This window comes from Petaurus breviceps, unplaced genomic scaffold, assembly GCF_028583685.1.
Source record: "Petaurus breviceps papuanus isolate PSGF00001 unplaced genomic scaffold, PetGlider_PUasm1.0 90723, whole genome shotgun sequence".
Lineage (NCBI taxonomy): Eukaryota > Metazoa > Chordata > Mammalia > Diprotodontia > Petauridae > Petaurus > Petaurus breviceps.
Genome location: NW_027187323.1, coordinates 8031604 through 8039247, shown reverse-complemented (window position 1 = coordinate 8039247; position 7644 = coordinate 8031604). Strand labels below are relative to the sequence as shown.

The following is a 7644-nucleotide window of genomic DNA, read 5'->3' as shown; positions in this document are numbered from 1 at the left end:
TTTTTGGATAGATAGTAAATCTTCAATGCAGAGTAACAAAATTAAAGAATCAGAGACTTTGAGAACTGGACTGGAACTTCGAGACCATAGGAGCAGAAATTTAGAACTGAATAGGATCCCAGAAGTCGTGTAAACTAACCCTAATCACTTGTCAGATCTGAAGACTGAAGCTGTAGAGTGGTTATGTGTTTTGCCCAAATTCACACAGATAAATAAAAAAGCTGATTAATGGTAGTATTGTATTATATTATCCCATTACACAAATATGGGACCCTTGTACTATGTCACCATGGCCATCATGTTTTAGAGCTACATTATTTAAATCTAATCCCTTCATTTTATAAATGGGGAAACTGAGACCCTGGGAAGTAATCAGACTTGCACAAAGATACAGACATAGCTGCTTGTCTTAGAAATAGGCCAAGAATCCAGGGTTCCTGACTCCTAGCCATACATACAGCTGTATGTTTTGTTGCTGAATTTTCTGTAAACAGTTTCCTGAAGAACCCCCCTTGACCCTGTATTTGGCAACTCATCATTTCTAGTCTTGTTCTTAAAATAGGGGAAAGTAAACTTAAGGCCTGTGGATGAAATGATTTCTCCTGTGGTGCTTAACTCCACAATATTTGAGAGAGTTGAATGTCTTTCTTCCTTATCTCTTGGATTCTTCCTAAGGTCATCCACTCCGACCAACAAACATTTCAGTTTTTATCTTTTTTGAAATGTGTTTTATTTTTTGGAAGCAGACAAATGACATACTAGTTAACAATTCTGGAAAAGGCTTTTCTCAGTATTTATGCAAGATGTTTCACATCACAAAAGAATAAAATACATAGGTAACATGTATCAGTCCATCAGCAAGCATTTATTCAGTGCCTACCATGTGCTAGGTATTCTTCTAGGTGCTGGAGATACAAATGTTTGTCCTTCTTCTCGAAGAGGACCATGCCATTAGGGAGTTGATACCATGACTTACAAGTAAATTGGCAGTGCAAATTCACCAGCCTCACTTTCTCCTCCAGAGCCATCTGGGTCCAGTGGCAAGATTTAGGTCAGGACAGACTGGAGATGGCCCCTGGGGATACAAATATAAAAACCTTCAAGAAGTCCCTACCCTCAGGGAGCTTACATTCTATAGGGGCAGATTGCATGCACATATACAAATATAGAGAGTAAATAAAAAATGAAGAGAAAGTAATTTTTAGAGGGAGGTGGGTACTAGTAGCTGAGAGGATTAGTGTAATGATTTCTATCTTCTATAGTAGAACAGGAAAATTCTCAATTTCCTGCAAAGTGTCAGGCCTTCCTCTCAAAGGTGTGACCAGATCTAACACTGACTTAAATCTGACCTTCTTGTACTTTCCCATTCCTTTTTTTTACTTCGAGTCAGCTAAACAAGGTGCCAGTTATTGTTTTCTTGCAGGAAATTCTTCCTGGAATCTTCTGGTAAGCTGTGGATACTTTCGATGAGAAAATGTAACTCAGATCAGATTTTGCTAAGTACTTCTGAATACAAGAAATATACTAGCATAGCTCCAGCCTCTTTCTCAGAAGCCTGGAATCCACTGCCCTAGGAAATAACACAGGCTGTCTTCAATCTATAACAGTTCTCTAGGATTCCGGTCTCAGGTTGAAATTATTTTAACTTTGCTCTCAAGAAAAGCAAAAGGGTAAAGCCCCCTGTTTCTAGAAATGCCTCCTCAACTCACTATCCATGTTTTCCCTTCCATAAATAGATTGCATACATGTTGCAGAATATTAAGAAGCTATCATAACCAATCCAGAGTCTGAAAGGATAACTGATGTTCTATAGAGTAACAGTCTTTTGGGGCTATGGACTGCATTGTCAAAGACAACTAAAATAAGCAAATATTCCTGGCAAGGTTCTAGCTAATGTCATTTTCCTTGGCTGGGAAAATCTGAAACATCTCTGAGAAGAACTGTTTTAAGAGCAATGCTTACCATACATCTTCGATAGCATTAGGACATGCATATTTTTAGGATGTTAATAGAGCCTTTCACCTCCTTTGGTTTTGGCTGCCAGAAGTTATGATTCATAGTTCTTGATAGCACAGAACAGAAAACATTGTAAGGGAAAGAAAAATCCTAACAGATTGCTTAGGAATGATTTCTGAGTGTCAGTTAATCAAACATTTCCCTCTTTCATCCCTTCAGGAAAATGCGCACTCCTGTTTTGAAAAATGGATTTGGAAAAATCTTTACTTGTATGCTTTCTAATAGCCCATAATTATTGATGAACTCTTGGCAAGTATTAAAAAAGTGTATGGTGAAAGAATATATAGTATTATAATGATTTACTGTACAAAAAATGACACAGCTGAAAAGTTGCCCAAAACAAATGTTTCAGAGAAACAAAGGATGTGATTTTTAAGCCTCTAGAGTGTAAAGTAATTCATCGCACTATATTCCTAGGGCCACTTTTATTTTGTAACCAGGGGAAATTTTAGCTGCTATAAGAAATACCTTTATTAGGTATTTTAAAAGTGGAAAATGTCAAAACATGTTGAAAACTACCTTTTAAATAATTAAAGCATCCTAAGGGTCTACATCCTATTGAAAAGCTTTTTGGGGGTTGAAAATAATCCAGACAAAAAAGAATTACTTGCTATTAGCTCGACTCATATTATAAGTATCCTGCAAATGAATACATAGAGTTTACAGAAACCATTAGTCATTCCTCAGGTTTTTTTTTTGTTTAATTTCCTATTTCTGCTGATTTTTTAAGGAAGGAACACTTTTGAAAACAGTTTCCCCTTAAACCTTAAGTCAATAGGGGATCCTTTTGTTATTCTGGTGTTAGAGCTTGGAGGGAAAAGTCTAACACCTTTCAGGAAAATGAGAGGTTACAAAATGAAAATTTCTCTCTGCTCTAGACAAAGTCTATGTTATAATCCCCATGTACCTTAATATTTCTTTAACTCTTTTTTTTGACATGTTAGGGCCTATCCCCTGAATTAGAAAGGTCTGTGGTCATTATCCCAGACTCAATACAGGTACTATTAATTGAGATTCTGAGTGATTTTGTCACATGTAGGGAGCAAATTGCATAGAGTCTTGAGATAGGAGAAAGCATCTTACTGGATAGTCCTTCCCTTCCCCCTCTGTACATATGCAGGATATTACAGTTCGAAGTGTGCAAAGCAGTTGTGTTTTAATTAAAATTTTAGAGGAAAAACTCATTCACGTGAATTAGAAGCTCGATTTTTAGCAGGTTGCATAAATGGTGACAAAATTCAGATTTTTGTATTCAGGAAGAGTAGGGAGCTACTTGGTGAAGATCACTACATATGTTAAATCCTTTCAGCATGTGTTATAAATATTAAAGATATGTGGCTATTAAATTACATGAGTGCAAATGACTCATGAGTAATTACAAATACCTGCTCTGCTTCTACTTATCACTTATCACGTATTTTCTAAAAAGTAGCATAAAAATGAAATGTGTATATATAACAGACTGGAATATCACTTCCTGTTCTATCACACTTTATCATATAGTAAAAAGCCCCAGTCTCTCGAGTTGCAAGGCAAAACTGCTATTCATGCAAATGAATTAAAGCTCTAGGTTAAAGAATTCTTAAAGTCAGGAGCCTCAGTGTTCCAAAGTACATTTGTCTCCTTGGAAGCCAATACTATTTCCAGTATCCTCCTCACAACTTATGTTTACTGTTGTATTTGTGAATGAAAAGTGGCATGAAGACTCAGCTACAAATGGAAATGCAGAACGATCTAGTTGCCTAGTTTGAGTCCTGGATTTCCTACAATTGCCTGGGTGAATAAGTCATTTAACTTTTTTCAATTTTCTTCATGCAAAAAAAAAAATCTCCCCAAAACGAAGGGTTTGGACTAAGGTTATTTTCAGTTAGAAAGACTATGAGATTTAGGATATTCATATGTATGTAGACTATAGAGTTGTTTTTTATTTTCCTTAAAAAATTTTCCCCCCAATTATATGTAAAAATAACCTTTAACATTGATTTGAAAACATTTTGGGTACCAAAATTCTTCCCTTTCTTCCTCTTTGTGAAGCCAAACAATTCAATATAGATTATATGCGTGCAGTCATGCAAAACATATTTCTGTATTAGTCATATTGTAAAAATAAACACAGACCATAAAACCAACCAAACAAGAAAAATAAAATTAAAAAAAGTATGCTTCGATCTGCATTTAGACTCCATCAGTTCTGTCTCTGGAAGAGGATTGTATTTTTCATCCCAGGTACTTCAGAATTGTCTTAAATCATTGTATTGCTGAAAATAGCTAAGTTATTCACAGTTGATCATAGTACAGTATTGCTGTTACTGTGTAGATTTTTCTCCTGTTCTGCTAATTTTACTTTGCATCAGTTCTTGTAAGTCTTTCCAGGCTTTTCACAGAGCATTCTGCTCCTCATTTCTTATAGCACAATAGTATTCCATCACTATCATATGCCACAACTTCTTCAACCATTCCCTAATTGAAAGGTGTGACCTCAATTTCCAATTCTGTACCACCACAAAAGGAACTGCTATAAATATTTTTATATATAGTGATCCTTTTCCTTTTTGTTTTTGATCTCTTTGGCATATAGACTTAGTAAAGGTATTGCCGGGTCAAAGGGTACTCATGGTTTTGTAGCCCTTTGGGTATACTTCCAAATTGTTCTCTAGACAGTTAAATCAGTCTACAAATTCACCAACAACTCATTAGTGTCTCAATTCCCCCCCCCCCCATATCCCCTCCAACATTTGTCATATTTTTTTTGTTATATTAGCCAATGTGATAGATGTGAGTTGATACCTCAGAATTGTTTTACTTTGGAATTCTCCCATCAGTAATGATTAAGAGCATTTTAAAAATATGACTATAGATAGTTTTGATTACTTCATCTAGAAACTGTCTGTTTATATCCTTTGACCATTTTCAGTTGGGGAATGACTTATATTCTTATAAATTTGATGCAGTTCTTTATATATTCGAGAAATGAGGTTTATTAAGAAACTTTTTGTGCTGTTCTTGAGTCTTGTATTTGAAAGTCAAATTTTCTATTCACCTCTGATCTTTTCATCAGTAATGTTTGAAACTCCTCCATTTCATTAAATATCCATCTTCACTCTGAAAGATTATGCTCATTTTTGCTGGATAGGTGATTCTTGGCTGTCATCTAGATCCTTTTGTTCTCAAGAATATCATGTTCCAAGCCTTCAGATTCTTTAAGGTAGACACTGCTAAATCTTGTGTTACTTAACTGTGGCTCCATAATATTCAAATTGGGGTTTTTTCCCTGACTGCTTGCAATATTTTCTCCTGATCTAGGAGTTCTGAAATTTGGTTATGATATTCCTGGGAGTTTTCATTTTGGGGTCTATTTCAAGAGATGATTGGTGGATTCTTTCAATTTCTGTTTTACTCTCTGGTTCTAGAATGTCAGAGCAGTTTTCCTTGACAGTTTCTTGAAAGATAATTTCTAGGCTCTTTTTTCTTTACCATGGCTTTCAGGTAGTCCAATAATTCTTAAATTATCTTGCCTAGATTTTTTTCCCACGTCAGTTGCTTTTCCAATGAGATAGTTCACATTTTCTTCTATTTTTTTCATTCTTTTGAATTTGTTTTGTTTCTTGATGTCTTATGGAATCATTAACTACCGTAGTCGTCCCATTCTAATTGCCTTCTAATCAGTTGTCTGACCCCCTTACTATCTGTCGGATGAGAACTCTGAAAACTGCTGTTCCAAGGGGGCCTCTCTGAGGGGTCTGTGGGATTACTGCTACCTTGTTTAAGCACTTCCTGTGCTAGACCATGCTGCACTCTCACCCCAGTGAGAAAGACCATTCCTTCTGATGCTCTAAATTGTCTTGGGCTGGAAAATTGTTTTATACCCTCCTTTTATTGTTTATGCCACTCCAGAATTCATCAAGGTGTTATTTTAATGTTGTTTAGAGAGGAATTTAGGAGAGCTTAGGCAAGGCCCTGACTTCTCTCTGCCATCTTGGCTGTAACCTGTCTATGTAACTTTCAAAGCTGAGAATGGGGTAGTGCTAAATACTGTATTGGCAGGGGCACATTCATAGAATCACTTGTTTTCAAAGCTCGAAGGGGTTATTGAAATAATCTTGTTCAGTGGTGCCAAACTCAGAGAGTGGGTAACTAAGCTGTACATAAAGATCCCACCCTACACATATTGACTTAGAAAACCATATTTTAGCACTATTTATGTTTTATTGTATTTTAAAAAAATTTGTTCGATATTTCCCAATTGCATTTAATCTGGCCCAGACCAGGCTCAGGAGTATGGTGGCCAGTATGTGACCTGTCAGGTTTTGATATTGCTGATCTGGTCTAATGACTTAATTTTACAGAACTGGAAACACAGATTCAAAAAGGTTGTGCTGGGGCCACCCAAGTAGTGAGTAGACTTGGGATTCAAGTCCAAGTCTCCTGACTCCTGAACCAGTACTCATTCCTTGACACTGCTGTTTATTATATTTCCTTATTTATTAGAAAGCTAAGAACTTGCCCTAGGGGAGAGGAACAAGTTTCAGTTATAGATCAATTCATTTTAACAAAAAAGTCAAGAAACATATGTTAATTTGCCCTTTGTAAGATGACATTCTAGGTGTCAGGGATACTTCAATGCAAGGAATTCTCAAAATGTGGACCTGAATCCCTGAGTGTCTTTGGGGCCGTTTCAGGGGGTCCATGATTTCAAAACTGTTTTCATAATAATATAGAGTTAATGTCTTACTGTTTTTTTACCTATTAAAATGACTCTTCCTTTTCCTACCATATATCTGTGTGAGGATGGATTTTCTTTACATACTTCAACAAAAACAACACATCACGACAGATTGAATGAAGAAACAAATATAAGAATACAACTGTCTTCTATGAAGCCAGACATTAAAGAGATTTGTAAAAAGATATAAAACTGTGCCACTTTTTTCACTCTTTCTTTTTGGAAATTACAATTATTTTTCATAAAATATCTCTCATTTTAACATGCAATGGGTTTTTATAACTATTTTAAATAAATTTATAATAAATACTTTAAAATTTTGTCAATTTCAATTTCTAATGTGGTAACATGATCTCCATGTACAAAAGTTCTTTGGGGGACTCAATTACTTTTAAGAGTATAAAGGGCTCATGGGAATAAAAATTTGAGAACTGCTGGTTCAGTTATTTAACGAGTCTTAATTTTGATAGTATAGGTATTTCCTCTACTCTTTCTTCCACACAGGAGTAGTTGCTAGGAGTAAAGAATATATCATTATGCAACCAACCTAGTGAAGAGTTTTTTTTAAATCTAGACAGGCACTCATTCAGACAGTCTATTACTGGGCCCATACTTAAAGCCTTTGTGGTTGAGTAGACCTTTCCACAGCTTCACTGCATCAAAAGAGGATTTTAGTAAAGACATATTGCCAAATACCTGCCCTCAAGAAGCTTAGAATCTAGTAGGGAAACAGGAAAATTTGAAGTATATATGTGAAAAAAATAGTATTTAGAATTTGATATATAGGAAAGGAGAGACCAGAAAGGGTTTCATTCTCTCCTTCTTCCCCTCATTTTCCTTGGGGATGGCTGTGTGTGTGTGTGTGTGTGTGTGTGTGTGTGTGTGTGTGTGTGTGTGTGTGTGTG

At 35.7% G+C, this 7644-nt stretch overlaps 1 long non-coding RNA gene across 1 annotated transcript in view; it reads right to left on the bottom strand.

Moving 5' to 3' along the window:
• Positions 1-634: 634 nt before the first annotated feature.
• Positions 635-7644, bottom strand: part of LOC138145093 (uncharacterized) — a 138378-nt gene continuing 131368 nt past the window's right edge. The window contains exon 3 of the long non-coding RNA XR_011164104.1: positions 635-1075. This is a non-coding gene — a long non-coding RNA (uncharacterized lncRNA). The remainder of the gene's footprint in view (positions 1076-7644) is intronic.